This window comes from Euprymna scolopes, chromosome 12 (assembly GCF_053919585.1).
Source record: "Euprymna scolopes isolate OS-2025 chromosome 12, ASM5391958v1, whole genome shotgun sequence".
NCBI lineage: Eukaryota > Metazoa > Mollusca > Cephalopoda > Sepiida > Sepiolidae > Euprymna > Euprymna scolopes.
In genome coordinates, this window is record NC_136493.1 from 71690421 (window position 1) to 71710703 (window position 20283).

The 20283-nt window shown below is 38.5% G+C and overlaps 1 long non-coding RNA gene across 1 annotated transcript; it reads left to right on the forward strand.

The window, feature by feature from the left end:
- Positions 1-19799: 19799 nt before the first annotated feature.
- LOC145291332 (uncharacterized) lies at positions 19800-20283 on the forward strand. Its single transcript, XR_013869383.1, has 2 exons — positions 19800-19867; positions 19910-20283. It is a non-coding gene; the product is annotated as an uncharacterized LOC145291332 (long non-coding RNA).

The window sequence follows — 20283 nt, forward strand, 5'->3', positions numbered from 1 at the left end:
CTCTCCGCACACGTCCATCACATCGCCTCCCGTGTGACACGCAACGTGTACGTTCAGCTCCCTGAAGTTCAGTACTGGCCGAACATTTTGTTTTGTGGGCTGAACAACCGCCATTAATGGCAGCACACCTTCCACCTTCTCCGTCCATGGTCTTAAAATCCCCTCTGAGATCCATCGGTCCACCTCCTTCTCAAATTCAACTCTTGTGCCTCCTCGCAACGTATGCTCGTAGCATTCCACTCTGTTGTTCAGTATGGGAGGTTCTCCCTTCCATGCCCACTTGACTGTCCATTTCTCACCATCAAAGTGTGCAGAGAAATCTTGGTCCTCTCTCGTGCAACTTTTGTCTAACCCGGCCGTTCCTGTGACACCTTTTTCGAATTGCACACCTGCAGCCCCTTGATGTCCTCCAAATCTCACGGAGTTCCTATGTACCGTAACGCCCCCTAGTCGAGCAATTGCGTCCATCCCTAGCACTACATCGACACCTGTGACAATTTTGTTAATAACAATCGCCTGGATTGTTAGTGACATCCCACGTACCATCAACCGAACGATACTTGTGCCATTGCACTTTACCTCTCTGCCGTCAACTGCCGTAATGCTGCTGGTTCCCTTGCATGTGTCAACCATGTCTTTGGTGACAATTGTTGAAGTACAGCTCGTGTCGACAAGAGCTTTTGCACTTCGTCCATTTAGGGTCACCTCTACTTGTGGTGACATACCCTGAAGCGCCTTCATCGAATAAGTGGGGTAGCCACTGGCGCAGTGGTTTACCTGGGGACAGAATCTGCTGATGCGGCCGACTTCCCCACAGCGGTAACACGTGACTTCTGGCTTTGGCTCCCTGCACTCCCTCGCCATATGGGGGCCTTGGCATCGGTAGTATCTGCCAGAGAACCTGGGTCTCTGCCACAGTCCTCTCTGCTTTTCGTCCTTCACAACCTCCTGCTGCAGTTTGCTTCGTTGAGCGACAGCTACGTTTCCCTGCTCACTCTCTTTTTTCCTGGCCAGCACCCTAGCCTGTGTAATCAACTCTGCCACCTCCATAGTATTTACACTGGGCAGTTGCTGCAGCTATAGAAATATGGTCCGGGAAGCCATTGATAAAGGCCATCTTAACCATCTGTCGACGGCCTCCTCCATTGAATCCTGCTAGTCCCGTCAACCTCCTGATATTGTTGGCGTAAACATCGACAGGCTCTCCAGTCCACACCATACGGCTTAGTTTGCCATATGCCACAAACGGTCCTTCGGTAAATGCTTCCTTCAACTTTTCCTCAATGGCGTCAACAGAAAGTCGATCCTCCTCCCGCATCTCCAGATATAGGGCCAGAGCATCACCATCAAGATACAGTGGTATCAAGCTGGCTACATCCGCGATGTCCCGCAACTTAGCGACAAGTTTAACCTTGGTCAGCCAGGTTATAACATCTCCCTCTCCAGAGAACGTCTTAAGCATTTCACTGCTGATCCTCTTTGCTTCCATAGTTCCCGCCGAAATAGCTTGTAGTGAAGTAGAAAAAAAGAAATAAAAAAAAATATGTATAAGCCACAGCTGTTCCTTCCAAAAGGTCGAGTTCTTCAACGTCCAAAAATAATTCACCGTCCATAAAAGAATTCACCGTCACTTCTTCCAACCGTCGTTTCACTCTCTGCGCTCTTCCCCCCTGCTTAAAAAAAGTACCGTTTATATGCTACCCATTTCTCCACTTATGCAAATTGACTATCAACCAGAGCCATCTAGTTTTCCATTTCTCCAAACAGCCAATTTGCAAAGGGGGACAACTCAAACCACACAGAGCCATCTAGTTTTCCATTTCTCCAAACAGCCAATTTGCAAAGGGGGACAACTCAAACCACACAAACATTACCATAACATGTACTGTTATAAAGAAAAAAGAAAATGTAATAGTTGCCGCAACTTATTTTGTAAATGTTTTCAGTTACTGGAAATTTTGCTAGTTTGTTAATTGTTTTGAAAAACTGTACCATATTACTTACTGGTAAATCCAAGGATAAGGTGCCACCGCTTTTTGAGTAAATGTTTTCATGTAATGTAAGTATTGGTGGTTTGTTGTTTTTCTGTTAATACTCGGTTATAGAGAACAGTTTTTAATCGTTTAAAAGATCATTTCATTTTAGCATCATATAATCTAGGATGCTGAAACTGGACATGATAAAAAGAAAGCTGCGACATAATTTTTTTAATGTAACAATATGTAAATAATGTGAAATGGCATTATTTACAACGCTGAACCAATGAAGCAACGGTATTTGAAGTAGATGTCCTAACTTATTTATACAAACTTTAAAATTTATGGTTAATTTTTGTAAATAGTAGTCTGTAAAGTAGAGAAAAAGTGATGATAGAAAATTATAAATGATTTAAAACAATGCATGGCGATTGAGCGACCATATTGATTAAGAGCTGATGTGTTCGTTTTTTTGTATGATTGTGTATACTTAGGAATAATACATTTTCATGGTCACAACCAATGAGAATAGGCAGAGTGTTAGTGCGAAGAAATCATCATTTTCGAATAGTGAAGCATAATGATAGTTGCATGTGTATGAGTGTTTAATCCAGTATATAAGGATGTCAGGTCAAAATAGTTATAATGGTTATATATTTACCCAGTCTTGGATGGAGAGAGTTGGAGGACCTTTCAGGCAGAGGGGAAAATACGAATTACTTTGTCTATATAGGTCTTGACAATCGTGATGATGTCGCTGGTAGGAAGTAAGATAGAATTGCCTTATAATGAATAAATGTGTCTGCAACAGCGTTCAAAAGTTATGTAAGATAGTGGGTAAAAGTTTAGACATAATAAATTTGTATGTGGCATCTGTTATTGCAAATCTACAGTAATTTTGTCCAGATAGCTGAGCAGCTTAAGTCAAAATTGATGAAGAATCGTGCATTTTGGTAAGCAATCATGAAACTTGGCACGATTGCTCACAATGGTCTACTCTGCCGAAAAAAACTTTTGGCCCACTCAAAAAATCCAAGATGGCCGCCATTTTTCAAGATGGCCGCCACGGATGGTAAAATTTATCATTTTGCTTCATTTTTGACCGATTTCCACATATTATATATCAATATCTGATGTCAACAAAGCCATTTCTGACGACAAAATAAAGATTTAACACCATTTGAGTGTAATAAAGGCTATATTTTACACACTTATGTCAGTTTATCCCGCATTTTTCTCTTCTTGTTCTTGTGTTTTCATCAGGATTCACACGTTCAACACTCGCAATTGCAGCTGCATAAATTTGTACATGGAAGGCCGAATTTATAGCATTTGCATCTTCCAAAGCATTGTGTCTTGCATCCGCATTTTGTTAGTTCCTTGCAGCTTTCTGCATCTGGCGGAAGTGTTGGCCAAAATATCTTCCATGTATTGCCGTGCTTCTTCCACCCCCACTCGCCAGGACTATCAATTTCCATGTGACAGCATGTTGCTTGACTCCAAATGCACCCTGCTTGATATGTTGCACGCTTTTTGTGTTCAGTTAAAGCTGCTTTAGTTGGAGGTATGGAGTCGTAGGGTCTCTGTTTACGAGCAAACATGTCCAATCTTTCAGCATCTATTTCTGTGAGGGCGGTAGATCTGTCATACATTGTGATGACAAACTGGTCAATAACTGATTGGTCCTCACTTGTTATGACTGGTGGATGACTGCTCAGCTTGACAAATACGTCCGTCACGTCAGGTAAAACATTCCATGTCTGAAATGCTGTCTTTTTAGCTTTATATCGAAAGGCTGACACATTGTCACAACCAGTAAAGGCATGGAAAAAGGACAAGCCTTTTGCTTTTTCAGGGCCAAGTACGCTGATGACTTCATGTACTGGAATAAACCTTGTGTCATTTCCTTGACCAAATTCAATGAACATTGCCTCCAGGTCCAACTCTTTCAAGACTGGAAATACAGTGATGGCAATGACAAGGACATCTGTGTCATTAGCTTTCAGCAGTTCTGTTTTGTAACCATGATTAACTGCATGTGTTGCATGTACAAACATCCTTGTGTCTGATTCCTCATGGTTGCAAGGTGCTAGTCCTTCAAAACTGATATTCTGATTGCTAACAACATCTGCAACTCTGGTGATTACCACGAGAGTTTCATGATCCTGTGCTAGTGAAGTGATTCTATCGGCCAGAAACTTGAAGAGAGCTGTTTTATTGTCATCATCCCTCAAGAAATTTCGCCAGTTGGGAGGGAGCTTGCCGTAGTGGGTTACCCGACGCTTTGCACCTTGTCCACGTTTTGTCCGTGTTTCAGCTTTCAAACTTGTTGGTAAGTAAACATCAAAAACAATGTCAGTCCTCTCGTATGCTGAACTGAATTTCAGTACCTTTGGAAAAAAATCAAGTTGTGCATACTCTTCGAAGGTTTTTGATTTGCAGGGTGGTATTGTTTTTACCAATGCTGAACCATCGATGATGATGGCTGACACATGTGGAACTGAATCTGGACATGTAACTTTGGACTGAAGAAGCAATGCAAGTTGAGACTTTGTACCACAGTAGAGGTTTCCATTTTCACTCAACGATGCAGGAAAGGACTGGTTCTCATGTTTAAAGAATTCCATCAGGTCACACTCCATGGATTGGCAAGATACGAATAGTTTAGAGAATAGGCAACAGTCATCTTTCAAATTTTTATGTTTGGCATCAGTCACTGCTGCTTCTTGTGTCTGGTCAAAGAAGTCTATGTTGTTCCTTTTGATTTTGGAATAGAAAGCAGCCCGGTTTTCTCCCTCTAAGGTCTTCATGAACTCTTTAAAGCGAGTCCTGCCATTCCCATAGTGCATGCGAACAGCTTCAGCTGCGGTTTCCGATGCTATAATCTTTGTATCCAGAGTGAGTAGATCGGATGATTCTTCTTGAAATGGATTGCCCATTTCATTGATGACAGCCGTGAGCTTTGTTACTTTGCCATGGAAAGCTTTCTGGGATTGACTTGTTTGTTCTCTGTGTTTCATGTTTTCAGTTACATCCTTGTTCGATGACAGTGCTTCATATTCTTCAGTAAGACGACTCACTTCTGGCCCTGCTACCATTCATCTTCGTAGTGCTGAAGGATCCTCTGTCACACCTACGACCCCACCCTCTCCTTTGATGATTGCATTTTCCTGTTCATGTGCTTGATCAATGGCCATAGAAGGAAATGGTCGCAATGACTTGAAGACAACAAATTTGACATTTTTGAATTGCAAATGCGTATCAGGATGGGTCTGCTCTAAGCACAACATGTCCTTCAGATGAACTGATAGCCATCTTGCATAGTTGTAGTTATTGTTGGCAAAGGAGTATGGTATCAGCTCCATCAGTGTTTCGACATAAAGTCTGAAGTCAGCTTCCCTGAAAGAACGTATCAGAGATAGTATGGTCAGTTCCATTGAAAGCACTAGACACCAGTAACTGAATTGCGGGCTCTCTGCTTTTCGCTTCTCACACCACTCATCAAAGCTTAAGATAACTGACGCATCTTGCTCCAAAGAAGTATCTGCAATGTAATACTCGTATGCTTTTTTCATCAGTGTGTAGAGAATATATGCAGTAATCTGGTGAGCGTATCGTGTCCTAGTAACACTTGAAGCAGTGATGAAAGATTCTGCAATACCAGACGAAGCTATATCTGCTTCTATAATGGCTTCTATCCAACCACTTGCTTTTAGAAGCCCCCCCAATTGACTTCAGTGCAGCCATTTCAACATGCAAGCCGCCAAACATGATGACGAACTTATTTTCACCATATTGCTGAGGCCAGTGCCATTGTATTTGTTTGGTCAATGCATAAAGTGGCTGATCAGCAGTTATGACTGGAATTTGCCCTGGGTTGAGGAACGCTGTTGTCTCTCTAATCCTTTCCATAACGTTGTATTGTGGCAACTGAGTGGGCTTGTTCTCGGAGGAGAGGTAGAATTGATGTAATACTCACTTTGAAATCTAAACCTCTCTTCTCAGAAGCATGGTGTGCCGACCAGGTTATGTTAACGTCATCATCAATGCTTTGTGTCAGATGAACCTTTTCTAGCCACTGAAATTCATTTGCTAACAAAAGCCTGGGAAAGTCAATATCGACACTTGTTGGATATTTGAACTCTGGAGGCGACGGAGTCTTGTTCTTTAGATATGCAGGATGAATGTTTGTGAAAGATTCTGGAAGTTCAGGCACTCGTTTTATACTATGATTTTTGATCATAAGTGGCTCACGCAGTTCACCATCACTGTCAGACGTTGGATGTTGAAATAGTGAGATACTGGTATCATGAAAGGATGTTGTAGCTGTTGTTGCAGACGGATTGTGATCTATATTGTCCATAGCTGATGTGGTAAAAAGACCTTTCCTAAGTTCTGTGGGGCACACAACACCCTCTTCAGTGTACCTGTCAACAACGGCATCACCTAATTGAGCAGATATTTCAAGCACCCTGTCATATGAAATGCTTAGTCCATGGTCATGTAACAGTTCCACAAGTCCTCGTTTTCGTGTTTTCCCATACAAAGATAGGCCCATAAAGATGGGAAAGGGAGTCTCACGATTGTGTGAATGTCTGAATGTGGATGAATTGCTTTTGTGGCTGTAGCAGTTGTACTGCAGGAGCTGAGCTACAGCCAAGTCTGTCTTTGATGAACCTAATTCCAGTTGCGACCTGATATCGACGCCGTGCTCCACCATACAAACAAATTGTTGTAGTGATTGAGGAATAGAATTTCCCACTGAGTCTGCACGGAATCTACCATTAAATTTCCATTCATGAGCATGTTCTGTCAGCAAGTATGTGTCTTCGCAAAATACTAGCAGCTTTGTTGAGTATAACAGCATCAGAAAATTCTGAAGCTTTTGACAAGATTGACCCTGTATCTTCTGTAAAGGACAAGATAACATCTCTCCCACTCTTGTGAGCTTCAAGTGCTGGTATATCTGACAAAAGCTTCTCTTTCAGTCTTGTTGAGTGAACATATGAGGCAAGTTCATGCAGTTCCAACTGTTCAAGTCGTTGCTTATACAGTGTGATGAGATCTGCAAGTTTAAACACAACTGGTGCATCATTGTTCGTATTAGTTTCAACTATATAAGCAAGAAGCTCTGAATATACTAATGGATGGATTCCTTTTTTCTGAGAATCTTCATTTTCCTGTTTTTGTAGAGCAGCAAGGTGACATCTTTCCCTGTTGTAAAGAGTGGTTAAACAATCTTTATGATACTTCAAATCTTGTGCAATGGCATCACCAGCACTCAATCGGGCAAGAATTTTACTCCCGAATTATTGGGATATCCTGTCAATCAGGCGTGACCGGCAATCATCAGATTAAGCCGAGTGCAGTAAGAGACGCAGATTAATTCGAAAACAAACAAATAAACTAGAAAAAAAAAGAAATACATTAAATAAAAATAACAAAAACTTACCGTATAGTGACTGAATATTAATGTTGTTTTTTTTTTCAATATTTGTTGTTTTTTTTTTTGCAAATTATTTATCAACAAATTTTTTTTCAAAGAAAATTGAATGTTTTATTTTTAACTGTAAGTACAGTTTTTATTTTTTTTCCAAATTTTATCATTAAATTCTTTTTTGCTTTACAGAAGATTTTTCTTTGTTTTAGGGAAGCAGAAAAATTTGTTTACGAAAATCATACATTATTAGGTGAGCAAGAAAGCAAGACGGAGAAAAAATAAATGTTTTTTTGTCTTCAAAGTGTGTGTGTGTGAGAGAGAGAGAGAGAGAGAGAGAGAGAGAGAGAGAGAGAGAGAGAGAGAGAGAGAGAGAGAGTTGAGAAGTAAGTAGACAGCGAAAGAATCCAGTAGATAGAGCAGGTATAAATAAAGTATATATGTAGCAGAAGTAGCAATAACTAAAATGAGGGGAAAAAGAGCTTACCTCGGGTACGTCTGTTGTGTCACCGGTTGGGGGGAAAAGAGAATTCCAAGATGGCGTCCGGGGGTTTTTATTAGCGTTTACCCCATGCAACTCTCGGAAAATCACGTTTCTTTCTCATGTGATTATGCAAATGGATAATTCCCGGCCACTATAAAAGCAGGAGGCTAGAGACGAGTCGGCAGTGTCCTGCAAATTGTGTGTGTGGGTGTTTCTGGCGATTGGAGTGTGTCTTCTTTTACCACGGTTATCACGGACAGGAATTCCCTCTCTTCTGGAGGTGGGCGATATTGACTATTTTGAAGTTGTACTGTTGCTGACAGAACATTTTTTTTTTTTGCCTACTACATTTTTGTTTCAAGCTATTTCGGCCCGAATATGGCGAAGGTGCAGATAAGCAGTGATATTATCAAGCCGTTCTCTGGCGAGGGAGACGTTGTAGCATGGCTGAAAAAAGTGAGACTTGTCGCACAACTTCAGCAGGTGGATAACGTAGCGAGTCTGCTACCTTTATACCTGGAAGGTGATGCACTGGCCCTCTACATGGAAATGAAGGAGGACGATCAAAAGAAAATAGACCAGATTGAGGCTCGATTAAAGGAGGCATTTACTAATGATGCGTTTGCAGCATATAGAAAAATAACTATGGTTAGATGGGCTGGCGAACGTGTGGATGTGTACGCCAACAAAATCAGGCAGTTGGTTGGATTGGCCGGATTCACAGGAGAAAGCTTAGAGAGACTCACAAAATTAATTTTTGTCACTGGATTCCCTGACACCATCTCAATTGCTCTTCAACAGGTGCCGAACATCAAAGCCCTGACCATGGGGGAGCTAATGTCGAGAGCGAGAATTTTGACGACGACTGGCGAACAAAATCAGGATGTGGTTGCGGCCACACGCTCACCCAACAACAGGGCCCAGAATAATCCTGTTAACGTGACCTGTTTCAAATGCAATGTTAAAGGCCACCTTGCAAGGGACTGTCGAAAACGTGGAACATGGTGTTGCCGTTGCGGTGAGAGTGGACACTGGGCTCGGAACTGCTCGGGAAACGAGTAAGGGGAGGACGCATAAGCGCCAGTCTCCTTCCCAACCAAGATGTGAACACGACGCTCCCGGTGATAAGCATCCATGTTGACGGGACGCGATGTTTGGCGCTTATTGATACAGGATGCTCCAGGACAATTTTACATGCAGACCGGTGCCGGTCTTGGAGAAAAACAAACGTAAATGTCAACACAATTGGTGGAATGTCCCATGCGTGCTGCGGTGTTGGAACGGTCTCTGTATCCACTGATGAAGGTGTGTCCGCCAGAGTCGATGTGTTGGTGGTGCATGGCAAGCCACTGGGATTTGACTTGCTTCTAGGGATCGACGCCATAAAAGCTCTAGGAGGTGTCGTTGTCAAGCCTACAGGATCAGTGCGGCTGGGCGCCAGGAAAAGTATTAAATGCGCAGCCATTTCTATCGATGAACCAGATTTCACTGCTACCTTTGACCATCAAAACCGAACGTGGACCGCATCGTGGAAATGGTCTGTGAACCCCCCCCCCTGAAAGGCTGCATAATCGAGTGTCAGAGTACCCAGTGCCAGCAGAAATTCGTGAAGAATACACGCAGGAGCTCCACACCTGAATAGATAATGGTTGGCTTGTGCCATACCCAGAGGATAAATTGGGACCCCCCAAAGGTCTAATTCCCCTGATGGCTGTGATACAGCAGAACAAAGCCAAAGTGCGCCCGGTGATGGACTACCGGGAGCTAAATCATTACGTAGACGCATTTACGGCCAACACAGATGTTTGTGCGGCTAAGCTGCATGAGTGGAGACAAAAAAGTGCTAACGTGTCTCTACTGGACATTTGCAGGACACAGAAAAACATGTATGCACCTACAAGTCCGGGTCCATGAGACACTGTGGCCATACCAGACTGTGGAAATCGATGGGAAAAAATACTGTCTGACCCGTCTGGGGTTTGGTTTGAATCTGACTCCCTTGATAATGAGAGCAATTGTCAGCAAAGTACTATCTCAGGAAGAAGTTATAAGCCGCGCAGCATCTGCTTACATTGATGACATTTTTGTCAATGAAGACGTGGTGCCTGCGACCTGTGTGAGAGAACACCTCGCGCAGTTCGGGTTGGAGTGCAAGAACCCGGAGCAGTTGAAGGATGGTGCACGGGTGCTGGGATTGGCAGTCAGGATGGAACGCAATGAACTGCGGTGGAAGCGAGGAAATGCAATTCCGGAGGCTCCCAGTATTGTTACGCGACGAACAATCTTTTCCCTGTGTGGTCGACTTGTCGGGCACTTTCCGGTGTGCGGTTGGCTTCGTGTGGCTTGCGGAATACTCAGAAGGAGAGTAAGTTCGGTAACAAAGGGCTGGGATGATGAATCAAGGGACGCTGTACTACATCGTATGATGTTCGAAACCTTAAAATCTGCGCAGCAGAACGATCCGGCACAGGGAAATTGGTGTGTGGACGGCAAAGAGTTGAATGTATGGGTCGATGCTAGCTCCCTAGCAATTGGGGCAGCCTTGGAGATGTGTGAAACTGTGTTGGAAGATGCATGTTGGCTGCGACCTGAAGATGACTCTCAACATATCAACTTGGCTGAACTGGATGCTGTATTGAAAGGCATCAATTTGGCTCTCCAGTGGCAGAGCAAGGTGCTACACATAAAGACAGATTCTGTTTGCGTATACCATTGGGTCTCGGACATGCTAACTGGAAAGGCGCGAGTACGCACCAAAGCAGCAAGCGAGATGCTTATTAGGAGACGATTAAGCACTCTTAAGGAGCTCGTGAAAGAGTACGGGCTGACAGTGGATGTGACGCTGGTTCCATCAGCACGAAACATTGCTGACCGACTGACACGAGTGCCACAGCGGTGGTTTGAGGCAATGAAAAAGAAAAACAGTCTTGACCCAGTGATAGGCGCGGTCCACACAGACGAGCTGGATGAGAGTCAAATCATGGCTATTCACAAAGATAGTGGACATCCGGGGGTGCGACGCACTACCTACTTTGTCAGGAGAAGATGTCCAACCACGACAAAAGCAACTGTCAGAACGGTCATACAGAAATGCGAGGAATGTCAGTCCATTGACCCAGCGCCAGTCAGGTGGGAAAAGGGAAAGCTGGAAGTTAACGAGAATTAGCAGAGAATTGGAATGGATATCACGCATTATGGCACCTTCCATTTTTTAACTTTTACAGACTGTGGTCCATCGCGTTTCTCCATTTGGAGGAAATTGGCAGGACTCGGCAAACATGATTCATGAGTTGGAGGCAGTGTTCCTCGAGCGTGGCGCGCCGCATGAACTCCTTTTAGACAATGACACAGCTTTCTGCAGCAATATGTTCCAAGCATTTGCATGTAAATGGGGAGTTCACTTGCGATTCCGTTGTGCATACGTTCCAGCCGGGAATGGCATAGCGGAGCGATGTCACCATACAGTGAAACGAATAGCGGCTAGAATGTGTTGTCCCATACAGGAGGCTGTCTACTGGTATAACATCACACCAAGAGACGACACATCTCCCTCCACTGCGCCTGCCAACAGGATTTATCAATACGAAGTTTGAGTAAAGGAGACCAATCTCGCAACTGCGTCCCCAGGTCCCAAGAACAGCTTTTACCAGGTTGGAGATCGCGTATGGGTCAAAAGACCGCAAAATCGATGTACCACGAGGTTCGGCAAGGGTGAGGTGACCAAGGTGATCAGCCCTCAGTCGATTTTGGTGGACGGTGTGCCTCGTCATGTGAAGGATTTGCGCCCTCGCCATTATGTTGTTACATCGGAGGAAGAGGGAGATTCAGACAGTATGATGTCTTCTGAAAAGACAGAGAGTATGATGCAGGACGACGGAGAGGATTTTGAGCCATATAATGTACATACTGAAGAAGCGGAGGAAGGACCACCCATCTTGCCTTTACGAAGGAGTACCCGACAGAGACGAATACTGCGTCCCTGCTCTGATTGTTAAACACCGCCTATGGAGCAGACTGGTGGCAATAATGGCGATGAGGAGGATGGCAGGGAGGAAGTGCTGCCTCCGGTTCTTCGGAGAAGTACCAGACAGAGACGTCTGCCCCCCTGCCCCATTTGTGATCATGAGATCAGGGGGGAGTGTAGCAGAAGTAGCAATAACTAAAATGAGGGGAAAAAGAGCTTACCTCGGGTACGTCTGTTGTGTCACCGGTTGGGGGGAAAAGAGAATTCCAAGATGGCGTCCGGGGGTTTTATTAGCGTTTACCCCATGCAACTCTCGGAAAATCACGTTTCTTTCTCATGTGATTATGCAAATGGATAATTCCCGGCCACTATAAAAGCAGGAGGCTAGAGACGAGTCAGCAGTGTCCTGCAAATTGTGTGTGTGGGTGTTTCTGGCGATTGGAGTGTGTCTTCTTTTACCACGGTTATCACGGACAGGAATTCCCTCTCTTCTGGAGGTGGGCGATATTGACTATTTTGAAGTTGTACTGTTGCTGACAGAACATTTTTTTTTTTTGCCTACTACATTTTTGTTTCAATATATAAATGAATTACCTACAGAAAAACGTAACTATGTTTGTAAAAAGTATAATTAATTACCAAAACAAAGGTACAAATCGAGCGAGCATAGGACACAATTACTTATCATTGAGACGCCATGTTTGAATTGTACATTAGCGTTCATTTAGCATGCTAATACCGGTATCTGGAATGTAGGAATACCCAGAGATCATCCAATCAGAAGGAATGGAATTAATTTAAAAGATTTTATTATTTTTTATAATGGAAAAGGGAAAGATTATGTTATGTCAATGAGTTTATGATCCAGTTACAAAGAGTAAAACCCCATATATGTACCAAGTGCAGAATAGCTCCCTATGAGGACTAGGAGCGGTAGGAGTACTTGTTATTTAGAGGGAAAAATAGGAACTACTTCCTCTAAAAATAGTTGCGATTGTGATAATGTTGCTCCTAGGATGTAAAGTAGGATTTTAATATAACAATTAAATGTGTCTGAAATAAGGTTCTAAAGTTACATAAAATAGTGGCTAATAGTCTAGACATAATAAATTTGTATATCACGTCTGTTGTTGGAAACCTACGATACTTTGGTCCAGAGGGGAATTTCTGCAACATATTATATAGGAAATTAGGACTTTATGCGATTTCACCCCCCAAAAAATGACATTCCACATTTTTTTTAATGATTACATAACTGAAAAGCTTGGTAGTAAGAATAAAAGATTGAAACTAGTTTAGAGTAGCTGATCAATTTTAACATATAAATTGAATGTATAATGAACCCCCAATTTCATTTGAACAAGATGTAACCATTTAGGAAGAAGAGATCTGTTGCCACTTGGACTTAGGATTATTTATAATGTTAAAAGAGGACATGTATTTTTATTTTATTTCATTGTTTTTATATTTTTTCTACCAAGTTTTCCAGTTTACTTTTTTTTAGAAATTGTGGACCTTTGACTTTGACATGTGATAAAATGTTATCCAATTATAAATTTCTATATTTAAATTTTTATATTTAAAATCTACTCAATAGGTTTTTTAAAATTGTTTTACTACCAAAACTTTTCCATGTAATCAACAAAAAATGTAGACTCATCTTATTTTTGTAGTCCATAAGATATTATATTGGCTTCAAAATGTTAAAATTTTCCTATCATAATTTATCTTTGTTATCACAAACGTTAAAGTAGATACTCTTACTTACATTCAAAGCTTTAACCACACGATAAAATCTTACTTGCACGTCAATACTGAAGAGAAAATCTTTGTTCTTGCGGATGTGCACGTTGTACTATGAATTGACTACCCATATATTGCATTACTTGAATAAAAAAAAATCATGAAAAATGTTTTTTTAATACATTGACTGAATCTGTTAATGAACAACTTATATAATGGTGGGAGAGGATGATTTTTATCCATCATCATTGATGTAAGCGTAGGCTGATTTCATCTATCTTCAAAAGTCAATCAAGATTGAAGTTTCAAATGCGAATAACTTTTATTGGTTGAAAAGATGAATGAAACAGTCAATCTTTATAACATGTGGCATGCGACCTGATCTGGTTAGTGTACTGGTTCCAGTTCCCACAAGGAAGAACTAAATCATGTGATATCCGATAATTTGTGTTCCTCTGCACGAGCTTTTGATTCACTGGGGGCCAAATACTCCAGTGGCACACCTACCCATTTACATAATACAATAAGAATATGTGACAACTATGCACTGATTCCATAATCTAAAACTTTTGTAAGTTATGTAGTGCACCATCCTTTATATTCACATTTATCAATAAATGCAAAAAAATATCTTATTAAACATTCGCCATCTTAGGCGCTTGCTTCAATCAGGTTTATATTTATCTAGTTGGCCTATGGATGATCAGTTTTCTGACCTGTATAGATCATTTCAGATGGTGGTTTGAAGCCATTCCCCTAAACAACATTTTGAATGAATCTGCAGCAAAATTCCTTACATTAAGATGGATATTGCATTATGGAGTTCCAACAACCATTTTGGAAGTCGATGGTGGATACCTTGTAATTAAGATTTTAAGTATTCATGAAAATTCCAGGATTTTAGGGATTATATATATCTGTACAACTAGCTATCATCCAGCTTCTAAGAGGAATCATCCTGTTAGAAAATATTTTCCTCTTCCATCACCAATTGAAAGCTGCATTACATGCTTATCCTGACCAACAACGATGGAATGAGTACATAACCCGACTGTCCTTCTTAACTGTTATGCAACTATCAAAGAGGACCTTGGATACTTTCCAGTCAAACTCATTTATGGAGTACCTCTATCTTCGTTGGGTCAGATGCTAACTCCGATAGATTTCAGGGCACCAAATCTAGCCCTCTACACAGATGGTAAGCTTATCTTAGTAATCTCCCACCTATGAACACTAAACAGCAGATCATAAAATCTTTGGCTGTGAAAGACATCTTGTCAAAGACTGATGTTATTCTTAAATAGGATGAAAGCTCATCTCACTCCTTATATTTTATTGTTTTTACACACGAACAAATTATTCACACTAGAAAAAGAAGCTGTTCATTGGCAGGACAAAAAGAGCTTTTTTTTTTTAGATGCAAAAAGACAAAAGTGCCAGATTCTTCCTACACATTGCATCAACTCCCTCTTATGCTAGTAAAAAGACATTTATGTTACCGCATGGAATGGTTGGTGAGCACATTAGTCCAAGAAACTGTAAAAATTTATAAAAAACAAGTTTCTTTTTAGTTTTGTACTCTGTTATAAAATTCCCTCTTTTACCAAAAACAAATAATAAGTACAAACACTTTTCCTGAAAATAATTTCCATGGAAAATAATTTTCATTGAAAATAATTTCCATGGAAAATAATTTTCATGGAAAATAATTTTCATTGAAAAGCTAGAATTTTTTTTTTCAAGAACAAAGCAACACTTTTCACTAAAATTAAAAAAAAACATTTTTTCCAAAAAAGAAAAACAAAAAAAATTTGTAAACTGAATTGGCATTTTTAAAATTTATTTTCATTCTGGGTGTACCTGAATGAGAATCACCCCCGTCCCTCTATAATTTTAACCGGTATCCTCAGTTGGTATTTTTTTTATGACCTAACCCTTTCTTCCACCTATATCCAAACATGTAATATTAATGAGTAAACCTTTTTGTTATTGTTATTATAAATTATTGTTGTCCCTGCTAGGCGAATCGGTTACACATTGACCAATCAATTTTCAGAGTGCATTTATTTCATCAATTCCAAGAACTACTGTAGCCCCTTTGGGCATCACGGTCGGTTAGAAGAGAGACTCCTGAAAACAATATGGAAAGATGTCCTCATTCTTCTGTTCCTGATCATCTTTGCTTATAGATGCTCACAGACGTTCGGTAGCACAAACAACTTTCTAACTTTTCCTTTCTTCCACCTATATCCAAACATGTAATATTAATGAGTAAACCTTTTTGTTATTGTTATAAAAAGGTTTGTTTTTCTTTTCATATAACAGTTTTCATTGCTTAGAAATAATATTATACCAGTTGGCCTTATCTTTAATGAGATGGAGAATCTCGCAAAAAATTACTAATTTTCACACACATGTTGAGCTTGTGCACACACATCTTTCATCCAATCATTGATTTGGCTTTTAACATTGTGGGTGCACCAACTAGCCACATATACAGTGACCATGCACATTCTTTTAATGCAGCCTTATATTGTGATCACATCAACGGCAATGAGTTCAATAATGCACAAATAAAATACCGTTATATTCCTTGGAAGTATTTCAGATATAAGATTAGATTAATAAAATCTTGTTTATTCAAAACACTGGACAAATTGTTGTGATCTTTAACTCTTATCAGAAATCTAAAGTGCAGCGAACGCCAAACCTTTGACCTATAGAATAAAAAAATTTTTTTGGAAAAAAAACCCAGTTTTTTTGTACGTAAACATGCAAAAAATGTTTTGAAAAAAAAAAAAATCCAATTGTTTTGTGTGTAAAATGCCAAAATGTTTTGAAAAAATCCAAACTTTTGGAAAAAAATCTATTTAGCAAAGAAACACATATGGCTGCATTGAATTTACTTTTGAAATACATTAAAATGTAAATTATAATTTTATTTTAGGACAAGAAATACAATTCAAGATCAACAATCAATTTGATCCTAATTTGAACAATATTCGTCAAGCAAGATAATAACTATAGTAAAATTGAACATACATTTCTATTGATTCCGATTTTGCAAAAACCTCTATTTTAGTTCTATTCCGAACTTGATTAATTTGTTTCCATTTTACCTTTTTTTGGCTTTTCAATTGGTGAAAATAATACATTTTTATGCAAACACAATAAATAATAATACAAACAAGAGAACACAGATTAGATTTGCATTATATAAGTTTATTTAAATTAACGGTCATAACAGATGGTTTCACAATACATTAAAGACATTCATAAATATTGCCAAAACAATTTAATACTTTGGTTTTTTGGATCTTCTCTTTTGGCCATTCAATAATTCAAACTGGAACGCTTGCTCATTTGTAACTATCGCAGCTTTGTTAAAGGGACTTTCCTTTTGACTTTTTCGCTTCTTTGATTAGTTCTCGAAAGATTTTTGCAAATAAGAGTGAATTTCTATGTTTGTAAAAAAGTTGACATGAAATGCAACAGTGTCTATTCTTTTTTACAATGTAGGGCAACTTCTATGAAATATAGTCATGAATAATTGCAAAATAAAAATCGAAGAGAAAAATATAATTAAAGCTGAAGGTTTGGGATGAGATATAAAGCTTTAGTATAAGAAGGAAGACAAAAAGGTGGAGTGGAGGGCAATAATGGCTTTAAGAAGGTGGTTGAGGTTAAGGAACAGGAAAAAAAAGATAGAAAGTAGGAAAAGGGACGGAATAAGTGAGAAAGAGGAGGGGGGTAGAAAGATAAGAATTATGGTTGAGGATGGTGAGAATAGAAAGGGAAGAATGGGAGGAGAAAAGTGTGGATCGATTTAAGAGTCAGTTTGTTTTTTGGCTGAAGTATTTTCTGAGAAGATTTACCAAAACACAAATTAAATTGGTTTGACAGTGGAAACCGAAATATTCTTCAAGAAAATTAACAAAGGTAAAGAGAGAAGCAACAGCAAAAACAAAAATATAACAATAAAAAAAAATCAAAAAAAAAAATTAGAAAACTGCCAACTGAGTAATTTGCTGTGAAAAAATAGTCAAATGTTGGAGGGTTGTATTTTTTGTTTTGTTTATGAGAAGATTGTGCTTGTTGTATGTGTCTTTGAAAATAACTATTTGATGTTCAAAAATGAAGATGGATCCATGGGGATGGCAGAGGGAGAGAGGAAAAACGGACAACATAATAAAATTGTTACTAATTAAGAATGACAATTTTTTCTAATAGAAACGAAAAATTTTAAATGAAAGTCTTCAACAGAGAGAAGTATTATATTAAATTCTATTAAATTGTATTAAATAACACAAGAAAATGCTTTACGTTTTTCATTATCAATAAAATCTACCACCGGGTACTTCAATTATTGAAGTTTTTCTTTTTTAATTTAAAAAGACTGAGTTTTTGCTTGAGGTAAACGTTCATTAAATTTTGACATGACCAAGAAAATAGTCAAATTCCTAGAATTAAAAAAAAAAAAATACCCAACCCATGTTTTAAGAAACAAAATAAATGTTCTACAAAATTTAAAAGAAATTTCACCATTAGTTTTATATTTCATTATTTACTTCAGTTTTATTTCAATATTTTTTTTTTTAATTTTATTTTGTTCTAGTAATATTTTCTAAATTATTCATATGCAGTTCTGATTTTTTTAGATGACGTATAAATGTTTGTATTGTTTTGATTGGACAATTATTTTCATCTTGGATGTTATTGACACAACGTTTCAGTGGTTGAAACCTACAACCTCCGTCAGGTGTAAACTACATGTTTTCTTCTACTAAGGAAAAGGGGGTTAGCTCTGTATTGTAAGAAATCAGACAGTGGGCTTGAGAGTGTGTCCATAAAATATATAAAAAAAATCAATTTTCAGGGGTCAAGACTTTTTAATCATTCAATTTTAACTGAATCTTTATGCTAATTGTCAATATTAATAAAAAAAAATGTTTTATGAAGCCATAGATAGACATCTAACGTGTGTTTTTTGTTGTTTTTTTTTCTCTAGGAAACACAGTGCAAGGGAGGCGACTCTAAAAAAAAAAAGAAAGTTTTTTTGTATTTTTCTTTATTCTGAAAACACCTGGTGCAAGTAAATCCCTAATTGAAAAAAACTCATGATAAAAAAAAAAAACTGCATTTATGAGATTTCATATAAATGTGGGAAACTCTATAAAGGTGAAACATGCGGCCCCCAAAAGTAAGATTAGAAGAACATCGAAAAGCTATCATATGTGAAGAAATAAAAAATCAGCCCTAGCAGACCAAGAAAAAAAGGCACCCATTCCTCAAAGTGGGATGGCGTGAAAATACTAGAAGATGGAGGAACAGAAAACTCAAGGAAGTAGCACATATGGTGGATATCAATAACACCCTAAGCCATCCAAGTATTGAATTTAACCACACTTGGAATCCATTAATTACACATTTTTATAGGGAAAATAAGAAAAAAAGAAATCCAAGGGAGATAATTCCTCAAAAACCTTTTTTTAGAGTCACCTCCCTTGCACTGTTTTCTAGAAAAAAAAAAAAAAAAACGAAAACACGTGTGAAAGTTGTCTATCCATGAATTCGTAAAACATTTTTTCACTCATGTTGATTTATTCATAAAATGTCAAGGATGATTTTAGTCACAAAGTAAAAATTCTGGATGCATAAGGATTCAGCTAAAAATCGAATCATAAGAAAGTCTTAAAAATACCCTAGTGATCACTGAAAATTGACTTCTTTTTTTTCTTTACGGACACACTCTCAAACCCACGGTTTAATTTCTTGCAATACAGAGAAAACCTCTTTTTTCTTAGTTGAAAAAAACATGGAGTTTACACCTGACGAAGGTCGTAGGTTTCAACGACCGAAACGTTGTGCGAATAACACCCAAGATGAGAATAATTGTCCAAACAATCAAATCAATACAAATTATTCATATAATTTGGTATAACTTCTGAATAAATTTCTATTTTTAATCGAATTTCAACAAACGTCAGATTTAGTTAATAAATAAATAAATAAATAATAAAACTCTCTCATGAATGAATATATATATATATATATATATATATATATATATATATATATATATACACACACACTTAATAGTACCAGTTTGTGTATAGAAACGCCCATACCATCTTGATGGCCTAAGAAGAAAAAAAAATAGTGAAAAAAGAGAATTTACAAATAATCTTATCAGTTTTGGGCAATGCTTGAGTAAGTACAGAAAATACAATTTCAATTTTATGTTAACTTGTTATTGTGGTTAGGTAATATTCAAAATTTTTATGTTAACTTGTTATTGTGGTTAGGTAATATTCAAAATTTTTATGTTAACTTGTTATTGTGGTTAGGTAATATTCAAAATTTTTATGTTAACTTGTTATTGTGGTTAGGTAATATTTAAAATTTTTAGTGAAAACATGCAGCTAGTTTTTTTATTTAAGATTTTCAAATTGGAACTAGCAGGTAACCATTTCGAAAAGTTAACTGATAAAGTATGATTTTATCTTTGTTTCAGATAACAGACATACTAAGTGGTAGCAATTTATGTGTTTTATTTTGAAAGATGGCAAAATTTGAAAATCTTAAATGCAAAACAAACAAGCTTTCATCTTTGTTTATTTTGATATAATTTTGCAGTTAAATGATTAGATATAAGCTTTAAACGCGATGAGTTTAAAAA